Below are 15,522 nucleotides of genomic sequence, written 5' to 3'. Positions count from 1 at the left end.
GACGGTAAGAGGAGGCCGGGTGGACAACTGAAAAGGTTCAAGGATATTTTCCACGAAAACTTAAAGGGAATTAACAAGCAGAATGAGTGGGAAGAGGCAGCTCACAATAGAACGGAATGGAGAAGAATTGTAAAGTCAGTTAAAAGCGACAACCAAAAAGTAAAGAGGCAACAAAGCAATGAGATTTTTGAATATCTGGAGTGCGGTAGACAGATAACATCACGTATCGGGCTTTTCAGTCACAGAAAAGCTCATGAAAGGAAACGACTTGCGTGACCATCTTCTGATGCGTGTCAAATACTCGTCAGCGAGTAATGGCGGTATGTATGTAAAAGATCGTATTTTTTTTATCAAAACCCAATTTTTGAAATGAGTAGCTCGAAACTAAAAGAATTTCGGTATTTGTCTTTATTTAGTTTCATTAACACAACGTTTCGGTCAGATGGATCTAATTCCTAAAACTACAGAGCTTTTATACTACAGCCATGTATTCACCCGTGAAAAAGTTGGGCACAGTCAACAGTGTGGTTGTCCACTTAGAATGCCTGCATTGGTGCGTTTTATCAGTGGCTGCCATCTCGTAGATATTTCCGTACTAGGATTACTAAAGCTGTGATTATTGTTTGATATAAAAACGGCTTCTTTAAATGTACGCCTTTTACAGTGAGGTTCCCTGTATACAACCCGAGCTTCCCACCACTTTCTATTGTGCTATTTTGACCAAACATGATACGCAATAACTGACTTCATTGTTTCACCTTTTTTTGTACATGTTTTGTGTACAGGGTGGGTCAAATTCGACGCTTTTAAATGGAAACACCCTTTTCTATAAGAGATAGATAAAAACTAATATCGGTGTCTGGAGCTCAATTTTTATCAAAAACATGATGGTGAAAACCGCATATCGATATCTGTTACCGTTTCGGAGTTACGGGGTGTTTTTCAAAAATATGCATTTTTAACAAATCGCTGTAACTTTTTTGCTATGGAAAATTTTGTATTTTTATGAAAACATTTCCAAAGCACCTTTTTACGTAGAATTTAATGGTTTAAGTATATTTTTTTTTAAATTAATAATTTAAGAATTATCAACAGAAAATTTGATTTTTTATATCGGACACCCTGTATATTTTTAATTTATTGAAAAGAATTTAAAATTACCTTTCCAAAAATATAACACACTTGATTCCTCTTCGAGATATAGAGTATATAAAAATTCGCCCGCTTTAAATAAGTAGGCTTTGAACGGCACCGGCTGTAATGCAAAAAAATTCTAGCTGTGAGCATCAATTAAAACGAAAATGATATTTGCTATGAGAGATGCAGAATTTTATAACAATTTAAAATATATTTAACCACCATCAACACATTTAAACTATATTTAATAACAATAAAAATAAATAGCAAACCAAGACATGAGATTTTGCTACAGGCGTTCGACATATCGACCGTCTTCTGTTATGGACAGACGGGGTAGTTTTTGAACATTTCTCGCGAAATTCATTAACTCAATGGGGGTGAAAGATACCCTCTCATAACTACTAAGTATTTCTAATTCTTGTCTAGATTATACGGAAGAATAAGGAACATTAATTCTTCCGCAAATATATCCATAGGATTAGATCCGTGGGCTCTAAGTCAGGCGGCCTCGACGGCCAACGGCTGGGATCTTGGTTAGCTATTCAATTATTCTTGAAATTGGCTGCAAAAATTTGCTGATAACTTCAGCGTTCAGAGGCGGTGCCTCGTCTTGCTGGAAAAATATATTTTCCAGTTCCATTAAGGGCATATTATCAATAAGGGGCCCAAAGCCTACTAGTTAAAAGTGGTAAACTTTTAAAAATTCTGTATTTCGAAGGGGATTATAACAAAATATCAAGTGTGCTATATTTTTTGAAAGGTAATTTTAAATTCTTTTCAGTTAATTAAAAATATAGAGGGTGTCCCAAATAAAAAATCAATTTTCCTGTTGATAACTCTTAAATTATTAATTTTAAAAAAATTATACTTAAACCATTAAATTCTAGGTAAAAGGTGCTTTGGAAATGTTTTCATAGAAATACAAAATTTTCCATAGCAAAAAAGTTACAGGGATTTGTTAAAAATGCACATCTTTCAAAAACACCCCGTAACTCCGAAACGGTAACAGATATTGATGTGCGGTTTTCACTATGGAGGGCTTAAAAAAGGAGATTTATCGGCAATGGGCAAATTTGAAATTTCTGTCCCCACTTTTAAGCAGCTTCCTCGGTTTGACAGCAGAGGCACTGCGATCGACTGGGATACTACATTTTCATTGTTAGTATACGATTTAATTGTGTTTTTAATAAAATTTATAGTTAATTTACTGAATTTTTAGCAGTACAACAATGAGTCGTGGTAGAAATTGCTTTGTACCTGGCTGTACAAGTGGGAATCCCAATAAAAACAAGGCAAATAAAGAACGGGGTGAAAGAAACCCAAGCCTTTTCAAAGCTCCTAATGTAAGTAGTATGACTATTTCTGTCCTAGGAATCTACTAAGAACGTCGATTTTTGAAAATTTATCTCTTAAAAGGGTTATATTAGGGGTGAAAATTTGTACAATTTTTTAAAATCGGTTCTAGATGTAGTAATTTCATAAAGTAAAATTACGTATTACTACTGACATATTTGCATATGTCAGATTGTAAATTATTATAAAAATTATTTAGATTTTTGACTAGCCGTCGCAAGACGCTTTTTCATTGAGGAATAATAAGAAATAATTTGAAAATTATTGTATTGTGGTTGATACTTTTGATTGTGTATATAAACCATTTAGAATAGTTTTTATGAATATGAATAAGCTCTTTAAATTAATATGTAGGTATATTGTAGCTAGGTATTTTTTTAGAATGCATTTTTTTTAAATTGTAATTTTTTGTGTTCTTGATATAATATGATGTTCCTGTTTTATTTTTTGGCATAGTACATATAGATATTTAATATCTAAGTGCTAAATTGTATATTAAATTTATATATTGTATATTTTATTTATTAAATTTAGTGGAATTAGTTAATAGAAACAAAAGTTGTAATGTATTAATATTGCTAAATAAATATTTATATGATGAAATAAGTCAGCGTATATACATATTCACAACTCTGTATTTTTGTGCTTTTGAAATAAACTGAGTACATTATTTATTCATTAATATTTTATTTACAAACCTACCTTATATTAATAAAGTGAATATCAATAGAAAAACCTTTACAATTATTAGGTGACATTGAATATAATATATCTTGAATTTAATTGTCTACGAAACAGTGACAATTTGCAAAACTTTGCTAATGACATTAAAACTTACAATTCAACGCTAGAAAAAACGCTATTGAACACAGGAAACGTTTCAGCTCAATATACCTACTCTCTAGTTTCAGCTATAAAAAGTTATGGAATAGATAACACCGATCAAAGGGTGCAATGGTAACGTTCGTCTTCAGTTTCCATTTATGATTAAGTTATTCCTGATAAAATACTCTTAATTTTCGTTATTCAATCTGTCAATCGCCATAAAACCACTACTAGTTCGAAAGATTTTAATGTTTATTAAAATGGTATCACACTAAACTGCATGTAAACATGTCAATTTCAAATGTTTTAATGAAAAACTATGAACCTTTAAACTGCATCAACAAAACTATTAATAAAACACTAACACAATCACACCATAAACTATTTCATTCGCATTTCTCATCAAGAAACAATTACTGTTTACATCAAATCAAAGGTTGAACTGGTGATAAATTTGTTGCTGGAACTTCTATCTTTTTTGTACAACAGTTCTAGGGAAGATTTATTTTAGCAGCTTATATGTTTCTTCGGTCGTGTATGCACTAAAAAGAACCACATAATAAAACATTTTTATAATATCAACTTAGGAAAAGGATATATTAAACCGGCATCTAATATAACCTAACTAACTTTTCAAACTCAAATTTAAGGTTTTGTATTCACAATTTTAGCCACGCACATTGCTCAATTAGAAAAACCACGTTTCTAAAAGCTAACTCTGGTAAAAATATGCCCAAATATTAACTTGGCTCTATAATTTATAACAAAATAGTTATTCTTGCCATAAGAAGCTGTGTATTTCTAGTATCCCAATCATCACAAGCGCCCCTAACGGCGATTTTCGAACTTCATTTAGATCTCAAAAACTGGGCCCAAAAACACCCCGTAACTCCGAAACGGTAACAGATATTGATGTGCGGTTTTCACCATCATGTTTTTGAAGAAAATTGAGCTCCAGACACCGATATTAGTTTTCGTCTATCTCCTATAGAAAAGGGTGTTTCCATTTAAAAGCGTCGAATTTGACCCACCAAGTACAAGTCGTACAGTTTGCTGATGTACAGGGTAAGTCTTAAATAAGTGCAACTATTTTCAGGGCTGGCTGGTAGATCCCGATTAAAAAAAATATTTTCTCTTTACCGTTATTTTAGTTTGAAAATTTCCAAAACAAAAAATTTTTGCTAAAATTTTGAGAACCACTGAATCTTTTCTGATTTTTTTTTCTTGTAAATTAAATCTACTACCTATGTTGCCATAATATTATCAACAAATTATGTTTAACTAAAAGCTAAAAAAAAATCAAAAAATTCCATGTTTTCAAAAAAAAATTTATTGCGAAAAAAACTTCATAATCGTGTTTCTGGGGTCAAAATATACTATCCCTAAAAATATTTGCACTTATTTAAGACTCACTGTTTAGGCGTAATTATTAGGCGTATTGAAGTTTTGTTGTGGGGATTTTATATTTTGGATATTTACCGAAAATCAACAAATATTATCAAATATTTAAATATAAAAATATAACCTGAATTAAAAAGCATATACAATTTATAATACACAGTCAACAAATTTATTTAAATACCATTAGAATTTATAAAGACAATCTGCGATAATATTTACTATTATTTATTTATTTTTATAAAAATGACAATTTATAAAATTTTGTTAAAAGTAATATTTTACAAACAACAGTAATGTAGAATATAGTCTACATTCGACATTCTACAACAGTAATAATTATTGTTGTAAAAAAATAACATTTTTTATTACTGTTTTCATAATTGTTTGGTCTATCATACACAAATCTTTAAAATTGGAAACTTATGTACATATTCATTATTGTTCTAAATTTTACAAAAGTTTTCACGTAGGTAATATTTAAGTATTCTGTACCTCTGTATATACAGGATGAGTCTTAAATAACTGTAAATAATTTGAGGGGTAGTATACACCCCAGAAACAAGTCTATGAGGTTTTTTTGAAAATTAGGAATTTTTTAAAAACATTTTTAGATTTTTTTTAGTTTTTAATTAAAAAACAATCTCTTGATGATATGAGAGTAGAGTAAATTACTAGTGAGAGTGGTTCTCAAAATTTAAGCATTTTTTTTTTAAATTTTTAAATTAAAATAACTCGGTTATTTTGGACTTATTTGAAAAACAGTAAAGTGAAAATATGTTTCTTTTATCGGGATCTACCAGCCCTGAAAATATTTGCACTTATTTAAGACTCACCTTGTATATACATTTACAGATGTAAACAACTAATAATCATGAAGCAAGCTAATAACGTTCTAATTAATAACTAAGATCCAACATCGCTCAAAATTATTAGTTTTATCCAGGGCAGCTCCGGATTTAACCACGAAGAAAAAAAAGGATTTTTTTCTAAAATGTTAGATATCTATTATTGGTAGATCTGATCACGTGAATAGATCGAATAAACGTTTTGTGTAGGTATATATTTCCGAGACTATTTCTATACAATATATGTATTGATACTGGTTATACATATACGTTTTTGAAATTCAGTTCTTTTCAATATTTGTTATATTGGAGTTCAAATTTATCAGAAAATCACAAAAACAGTTTGTTAATGACTTACCATGCCCTTTGGGTCTGAATTTTACAAAAATTAAGATTGTAATTGACTTCGCCAAATCGAAATATTATATACTTAAAATATATATTTCGAATATACGTTAAAAATCAGTATAATAATGTTCACTATAATAAACGTATAACCAAGGAACAGTTTAAGAACGGAAAAAAAGGAAACCAAGGAACAGTTTAAGAACGAACTGATAAGACGTGTCAGAATCATATTGGCATCTAAACTCACATCAAAGAATTTATTTACGGCACTAAACACCTGGGCTATACCTAGTATTGTGTACTCATTTGGTGTTTTGAAATGGACCCCAACAGACCTGAGGGGCATTGACACAAAAATCAGGATTCTGTTAACAAAATATCGATACCACCACCCAAAGTCCAGTGTGAACCGCGTGTATATACCAAGGTCAAGAGGCGGAAGAGGCCTTCTAAATGTAGAAAATTGCCACAATACACAAGTTCAGAAACTGAGGAACTACTTCTTGAGTAACAACTTACCGCTTCACCGTACCCTCCGAGATATTGACCAAAACTATTCCCCTCTTGACTTGATGAACCCCAACAGCCCAACTGTACGAAGTTGGACGGAAATGGAAGAAGAGTGGGCCAGTAAAATTCTCCATGGCAGGTATAGAGCAAATTTAAAAAATATCACAATTAGTATGCTGGATTCAAATACTTACCTAAAAGCGGGTTACCTGTTCCCAGAAACCGAAGGAAGTATACTGGCAATACAAGATCAAGTTGTCCCGACACTGAACTATAGGAAATATGTCTTGAAGGAAAGAGTTCAAAGTGATCTGTGTAGGAAATGCAAGCGTACAGCTGAGAGCATCCAACATATAACAACAGGGTGTTCTATTTTTGCTCCAAGGCAGTATCTGGCACGCCATGATGAAATGGGAAAAATATACCATCAAGCTATAGCACTGGGAACTGGGCTAATGGAGGAAGGAATAGAATGGTACAGGTATAACCCAAAGGATATTCTGGAGAATGCTGAATATAAATTATACTGGAACATCACAATTATTACAGACCGATCTGTCCAGCATAATCGCCCTGATATGGTGCTTTTTAAAAAGAAAGAGGAGGAAGCCACAATAATAGATTTTATAACACCATTAGACGAAAACGTCCAAAAAGCATATCTAGAAAAGAAACAAAAATACGAAGAACTGGCATATGAACTTAGACAGTTATACAAATTAAAACAAACAAAAATCTTACCTCTAGTGATATACGTCAATGGCTTAATACATCAGCAAACTGTGCGACATACTAAAGATTTGGGACTATCGCCAAATGTTTTTTCCACCGCTCAAAAAGCTGTAATTCTGGGAACTGCACGCATAGTCAGAACGTTCCTTAACGCGAACTAGAGACTGCCTTGGTTAATAACCCGGCTATCTCTCCAAGAACCCTGAAAGGTGATTTAAAAAAAAAACGTATATACTAAGATTAACGGAAAATAAAGCCTTTTAATATGCGTATATTACACGTTGCTTATAAAAAACTAATATGAAATACGCATATTTTAAACGCATATACTCTGGAACCGTGTTGCTTGGGATATGATGGTATTTATCTCGTGAGCAAGAGTCGTTTTAGACACTTGCTAAATTGGTAGGTTACTGACAGTAATATGGCCGAGGATCGCGGTTCGGATTCCGGATAAACAAAGTAGGCCCAGTCCAGATTAGCCTTAGCAATAAAAAAAACGTTAAACACCAATTTGAACTAGTGAAGAAAAACCATAATATTGACACCGACGTAAAAAATAAAACTAAACACCCAGTATGTTTTTGCCTCTTTTTCAAAGTTGTCATGTTTTTTTTTCTCATCTTAACCCCCGCCATTTCTATTTTAATATTCTCTTCAAGAAAAGTGCGAAAGCTTTAATGAATGCGAACGGAGTTTTGACTAAAATCCCCTTGAACAACATGAAGAACTTTTTAATTTAGAATGCTTTTTAATTGGAGTGACATTTCCTCGGAATTATTCATTCTTATTTATGATTGTCATTTTTTCCTATACAAAGAAGTAAACACTGATCTTCTTTAAAAGGAAAAAAGCACATTCTTTGCGTTAAATATATCAGAAGATTCCTATCCTTCAATAAGAAGAAGAGAGACAGCCGTTCCCACCAAGACATGTACTTTTTTTACTTTTTATTCTAATTCATTTAATTCAGTAAGTTGATTGTCAACCATCATAGCATACACATGTACTAAAACCAATTTTTTTGTAATAAATAATTTAAAAAAAAAGCATTTCTGAGTGTTCGAGAGTTATTTCGTTGGAAGAAAGGTTTCACTTATATCTCTTAACAACACGGCTATTATTTATCACGATCTTTTATTTCCGGGTTTATTTTAGAATTGTCGCTTGGAAATAAGTTTACAGCTGTTATTTTCAAAATATAACAGGTATGAAAGTAACTGCATATTGTCGTCGGTAGTTATGCCAATGCGACAATGATTAGAATGGTCATTGACGGAAACAGTATTGATGGGAGAATTTTCAGGTCAGGGGCTTGGAACACCCTCAAAAAGAAAATTCCACTTCTTCAACTCCCAGTGTCCTCCAAACACCTCACTGTAGTATTGAGTAATAAAAAGTATTGGAAGGAAGAAACGCTTACTCAGCATATAAAAGACCATACCATAACGTGGTATACTGATGCTTCCAAAACCAAAGCAAAGCAGGGACAGGGATAGGAGTATTTGGGCCGAAAACCAAATACTTTGAACCAATGGGCACCTACCCCAGTATCCTTCAGGCAGAAATTTACGCTATCGAAAGATGCCTACAATTTATCTTAGATAGGAACTATCGAAAACAGGAAATTGTCATCCTATCCGATAGTCAAGCAGCACTAAACGCGATCAACTCAGTAACCATCAATTCGAAGTTGGTCAAAGAATGCCTAGAGAAGCTCAACAAATTAGGCAAGGAAAATAAAGTCCTCCTGCTCTGGGTGCCTGCTCACCAAGGGATAGAAGGCAATGAAAAAGCAAATGTTCTAGCTAGGAAAGGAGCGAACACTCTACTAACTGGCCCTCCTCTAAACTCCCCTCCTAAACATTCTACATTCTACAACAGTATTTTAACAGTTATGGCTCGGTAATAGGAAGTCGAGATCACCACATCACAATTACGAGGCTCGCAGCAATTGTTATTTCCGAAAAATAACGCATGCATTGATGTCTTGCAATAGAGAGTCATCATTTTTCTATGTTTCTGAGTAACGCGATAGTGAAACAATAGTCGACTATTTTTGTTGTGAAGTTGTGACTGTTGTATGCTACAGCTTCATTCAGAACCTCGCAATTAGCGGAATAAATTATTGGTTTCAATTACACTTTTTACTTTTTAGTTCACGATTATTTACAATGTCTAAAAAACACAATTAAAATTAATAGAATATCCTAGCAACAGCTTGCGTTAGTCAGTTGTATCCATAGAGAAAGCCTAATAATTAGCTTAAAAACAATCAACTTTTGATTTCTAACCACAATTTCTCTTGACAGAAGATATAATCAAAGGGCAGAATGACATTTCTCTCAACTTTTGAAGTTTAATTAGTGGAAAAATTAAAAGTTTGATAACTTTTTCTACTAATTCAAAATGTCTACCATTAATTTTGGAGTTCTGAATTCTTACTTTAAATTTAAGGAACGAACTTCTACGCTAATTGAAGCCACTAATTTATTTCACTAATTCCACTAATAATGGTTTCAATTAGCGTAGAATTTTATTCCACTAATCCCGAAGTTCTGAATGAAGCTGTAAGCTACAGCTTCATAAATTAGTGATTCCAAGTAAACTTTATACTTTTTAATTTACAATCATTCATAACGCCTAACAAAACATAATTAAAATTAATAGAATAACACTTTGAAAACATTTCACTTTTATCATTCTGCTCCTTTAAAAGGTTTTGTCATCTTGCTTCAGGATTTTTCCGGCTAGGTGGCAAAGGAGTGGTAAAATACTTTGGTTGGTTGTCAAATATATGAGGCACAGCTCCAGGTTTTAATTTTGGCCGTTTCATAGGAAATTCACATAAAACTCCCTCGTTATTTTTATACAATTCAACCCGTTGTATTTCACTATCGTCGAAGTGTTTGGAACACACAACAGATTTTTTGGTAATGTTGAAATTTTCTCTATGTATTGCTCTAAGCCACATCTGGCGAAGCTCTGCTTTAATGGGAAACGAGAATCTCTTCATTTTTCAGAGTACTTCGATAATTTGATTTACAACTAGGTACGCAGCATAGCCTTGGCATCTGAAATAAAACGTAAATGTATAGGAATATTACGAAAATTTTATTAATAAACATAAACTGAATGAATGAACATTAACAAAATCCGCTTGGATTTTTATGCTGTTGACAATATTGATTAACTTTCATTTACCGACTGTCTTACATCGAATTTCAGGAAATGCCCACTGTAGTACACGTTCTGTTACTACTAAATCATATTAAACCAACAATTCGCTAACAAACCAGGTGGAAAACAGTAATAAATGCAGAAATATGCCGACATGGAAACACAAATAATCAATACTAAACATACCCTAAAAGTACAAAATCGCGAACGACACGACATGTTGCCAGATTTCGTAGTTCATAGCTTGCTGTATCCATAGAGAAAGCCTAATATTTGGCTTATAAAACAATAAACTTTTGATTTCTAACCACATTTTCTCTTGACCGATGATAATCAGGCGAAAATGACATTTCTCGCAAATTTTGAAGTAAGATTAGTGGAAAAGTCAAACTTTGTTAACTTTTTCCACTAATAGAAAATGCCTACCACTAATTTTGACGTTCTAAAGGCTTAAGCTTCATTCAGAACATCGCAATTAGTGGAAAAAATTAGTGGTTTCAATTACATTTTATACATTAACAATAGCTTAGAATATCTTAGCAACAACTTGCGGGAATCAGTGGTATCCATAGAGAAAGTCTAATATTTACCTTATAAAACAATAAACTTTTTTGACGGATGATAATCAAAGGCCAAAATGGCATTTGTCGCAAATTTCGAAGTATAATTAGTAGAAAAGTTGAAACTTTGTTAACTTTTTCCACTAATTGAAAATTTCTACCACTAATTTTGACGTTCTGAATGCATACATTAATATTAGAGGAACAGCCTTCTACGCTAATTGAAACCACTAATTTATTCCACTAATTGCGAGGTTCCAAAACAGTTCATTCAGAACATTAAATTAAGATTATAATGGTTTCAATTACACTTTATACTTTTTAGTTTACGATCATTTATAATGTCTAAAAAAAAAATAAAATTAATTGAATATCCTAGCAACAGCTTCCGGTAATCAGTTGTATCCATAGAGAAAGCCTAATATTTGGCTTATAAAACAATAAACTTTTGATTTCTAACCACATTTTCTCTTGACCGATGATAATCAGGCGAAAATGACATTTCTCGCAAATTTTGAAGTAAGATTAGTGGAAAAGTCAAACTTTGTTAACTTTTTCCACTAATAGAAAATGCCTACCACTAATTTTGACGTTCTAAAGCCTTAAGCTTCATTCAGAACATCGCAATTAGTGGAATAAATTAGTGGTTTTAATTACATTTTATATATTAACAATAGCTTAGAATATCTTAGCAACAACTTGCGGGAATCAGTGGTACCCATAGAGAAAGTCTAATATTTACCTTATAAAACAATAAACTTTTTTGACGGATGATAATCAAAGGCCAAAATGGCATTTGTCGCAAATTTCGAAGTATAATTAGTAGAAAAGTTGAAAGTTTGTTAACTTTTTCCACTAATTGAAAATTTCTACCACTAATTTTGACATTCTAAATGCATACATTAATATTAGAGGAACAACCTTCTACGCTAATTGAAACCACTAATTTATTCCACTAATTGCGAGGTTCCAAAACAGTTCATTCAGTACATTAAATTAAGATTATAATGGTTTCAATTACACTTTATACTTTTTAGTTTACGATCATTTATAATGTCTAAAAAACACAATTAAAATTAATTGAATATCCTAGCAACAGCTTCCGGTAATCAGTTGTATCCATAGAGAAAGCCTAATATTTGGCTTATAAAACAATAAACTTTTGATTTCTAACCACATTTTCTCTTGACGGATGATAATCAGGCGAAAATGACATTTCTCGCAAATTTTGAAGTATGATTATTGGAAAAGTCAAACTTCGTTAACTTTTTCCACTAATAGAAAATGCCTACCACTAATTTTAACGTCCTGAAGGCTTAAGCTTCATTCAGAACCTCGCAATTAGTGGAATAAATTAGTGGTTTCAGTTACATTTCATACATTAGAAATAGCTTAGAATATCTTAGCAACAACTTGCGGGAATTAGTGGTATCCATAGAGAAAGTCTAATATTTACCTTATAAAACAATAAACTTTTTTGACGGATGATAATCAAAGGCCAAAATGGCATTTGTCGCTAATTTTGAAGTATAATTAGTGGAAAATTTGAAAGTTTGTTAACTTTTTCCACTAATTGAAAATTTCTACCACTAATTTTGACGTTGTGAATGCTTACATTCAAGTTAGAGGAACAAACTTCTACGCTAATTGAAACCACTAATTTATTCCACTAATTGCGAGGTTCTGAATAATTATAGGTCGATTGGAACCAAACTCGGCACGTGAATAGAGAAGTACCCGACTGGAATTCTCAGACGGACAGACGCACAGACGGTCAATTTAAAAAAAATAATTTATTACTTTTTCGACATTTCAAACTAAACTTTTTTCAAACATTTTTTTTCCTTCAATTTAATAGCTGTGCATTTCAAATATGCGCACAGAGTGCACAGACTGTTTTTTTTTTCTTTTTTTAACCATTAGCAAATTCGAATACAAATTTGAATATCTGTCAACGATATTAGCGAATGCGAATGTGAATTTGAACTTGAAAATTATAAGAAATTAATTTCGTTTTTAATTTATCCAACGTTATTTACATTTTATATATTTTTTTTGGGCGTTATTATTTGCAAAATATTTGCATAAATTTTGCAAATGCGAATGCGAATATTTAAATGCTAGTATTTGTTACATAATTTCTATAAAAAATATGTTTATAGATGCTTCGTAAGAAGTTTCATACGAAAGAAGGGGAAATCAAGAATACCTTTATATTTATAGATTATTCCCGGATATATTTATAGAAATTTCTTTAAAGCACAGAATTTTAGATGAATAGGATCGAATCAGAATAGCAGTTAGATTTATTCATGCTTGAACTGCATTTCAATAGGTAACTTTTATATGAAATGAAAATTTTCAGTATAAGAAAAAGTTAGACATATTTAAGATAATATATAAATTTAGAATTTCACGTCGCAGGTACGCGTTTATCTTGAATGGTTCAAATATAAAAAGTCCAATGTATAAATAAATGAAGAAATTATTTGTAATACAGGGTGAGTCTTAAATAAGTACAAATATTTTCAGGGCCGACAAACTACTGGATCTTTTCGGAGTTTTCTTTCTTGTAAATTTAATCTACTACCTATGTTGTCATATTATCAAGAAATTATGTTTTTTAACTAAAAAAACTTGTGTTCAATGTGTTCAATGGATAATTTATATGTGTTCAATAGATAATTTATATATCTTCAAAATATTATTAAGGTTGCCTACCCCTCAAACCAATATTTTTCTAGATATTTTCATTTATATGATTTGATCTGAGTAAATCTTTATTATTTGATAAAATCTAAAAAGGTGGCTGTGATATGTATGATGTTATTTCAACATAGCTGTATAATTAGTCCAACTTTATTAACTAGTTATCATTTTGTGTCAGTTAAAATAAAATAATGTCTCAGAAATTTGCCAAAAATGCAAACTTATCCTACATCAGAGAGAATTGATATGATTCTATTAGTTGGTGAATGCAGTGTGCTTTCACCAATTAATAAATACTTAAATGCTCCTGATTTTATCTAGTCTGGATTTTTTATGGGGATATGTTAAAGACAGTGTTTACAAAACTCGACCAACTATTGTCGACAATATGAGAGAAATTATTGTAGCAGCTTATCGAGGTAGAACTCCACATACGCTTTTTAAAATGAAAAGATCCTCTTGAAAATACAATCATTTTGTGCAGTTAACAGGAAAGGAAGCATTTTGAGTATTTGATTTCATTTTAGCTAATTTTTGTCACATAATTAGAGTTTTATATCTAGTTTTAATTCTGTAATAATTAAAATATGTTTTAAACGTGTATCTTTTTTATTACCGTTGAGTATTTTACACTACAATCGTTAATTTTTCTTATATTAACAAAAGGTATATCACACAGCCACCCTAGATTTTTTCAAATAATAAAGATCTACTGACGCAAAAACATAAAAATTAAAATATCTAGGAAAATCTTTGTCTGAGGGGTAGGCAATCTTAATAATATTTTGAAGATATATAAATTCTCCATTGAATACCGGAATAATATACTGGGTGTTCCATTTAAAATAAAGGAGCAACTTGCTTTTAAAAGTGACTAATGTTCCATATTAATTTTGTCTCACCCTGTATAACTTTTCGGGTCAAATTTATTTTTATCGGGTTGTGTTTCAAAAATTTTGTTATCATGACAGTTCTACAAATTGAGCAAGTAAAATGTAAGAGCGTTTGCATACACACCAAGCAAGGCAAAGTTGGAGCCGGTGCCGGCACCGGCTTAGCACACGTTCCAACGGTTGTATTTGATTCTATTTGCCGGTCCACGACTATTTTTCCGGATCGGAGTATATGTGAAGGAGCTAATTTATTATATTGCAGCGTTCTTAGAGCAATTTGCGCAGGCGTTCTTAGAGCAAAATCGGAACCGGTGCCGGTCCTGAAATCAATTGCCATATAAGTAAATTAGATCCTCGGCAAATACAATAGAATTAAATACAACTGCCAGAACGTGAGCAAAGCCGGCGCCGGCGCCGGCTCCGATTTTGCCGGTATGTGTGGCACACTGGTATTCCGACTAATGACAAAATAATCATTAGGATCGGCACAAAAAGACATAAGTCTAAGCTTCCAGTAATATTTCAGCCTTAAAGATAATGCCAGCCCAAGAACATTTTTTTGTTCAATAATTCACCATTGTCCATATTGTACTTTCAAACGTTCTTTTTTTTTAATTTAAATTTGAATTTCTTGATATATTCATCTAAAAAGTGAACGTTGTATAAATCAATTAGCAACAATGACAGTTCTTTAAGAAATGAAGTATCGAAGGTAACTACTAATTCCATTTTCTAAGCCTAATTTCCAGCCTGATGTTTCCATTATCTCAAACGAGATTACATTCAAAACCATTAAATCAATATTGTTCTAGTCACAATCGCTTAACACGGTAAACAAAAAAGCTTTTTTTACTTTCTATTTACTATCAATCTCTCTCATTTTATTTATTTTACCCAATATTTCGTTTATTATATACTATTTATACTAGCGTGTACCCGCGACTTCGTTTGCGTCGAATTAATCATTTGTAATGGTGATGATAAAGCAAAGCAAAAATTTCCATTAACATACAAACTGGAGCAGAA

The 15,522-nt window shown here is 31.8% G+C and overlaps 1 protein-coding gene and 2 long non-coding RNA genes across 3 annotated transcripts in view; 2 read left to right on the top strand and 1 right to left on the bottom strand.

Moving 5' to 3' along the window:
* The window catches only part of LOC115878328 (polycomb group RING finger protein 3-like), a 105,532-nt gene that overhangs the window by 38,650 nt on the left and 51,360 nt on the right, over positions 1-15,522 (top strand). The window lies entirely within an intron of this gene.
* Positions 2,173-2,458, top strand: LOC115878335. The gene is made up of 2 exons (XR_004049496.1): positions 2,173-2,298; positions 2,360-2,458. It is a non-coding gene; the product is annotated as an uncharacterized LOC115878335 (long non-coding RNA).
* On the bottom strand, positions 2,726-4,187 carry LOC115878336. Its single transcript, XR_004049497.1, has 2 exons — positions 3,949-4,187; positions 2,726-3,860 (listed from the first exon to the last, which is right to left on the bottom strand). It is a non-coding gene; the product is annotated as an uncharacterized LOC115878336 (long non-coding RNA).

Source organism: Sitophilus oryzae, unplaced genomic scaffold, assembly GCF_002938485.1.
Source record: "Sitophilus oryzae breed Bouriz unplaced genomic scaffold, Soryzae_2.0 scaffold_1508_pilon_pilon, whole genome shotgun sequence".
Classification (NCBI taxonomy): domain Eukaryota; kingdom Metazoa; phylum Arthropoda; class Insecta; order Coleoptera; family Curculionidae; genus Sitophilus; species Sitophilus oryzae.
This window is presented reverse-complemented; position numbering and strand designations above follow the sequence as displayed.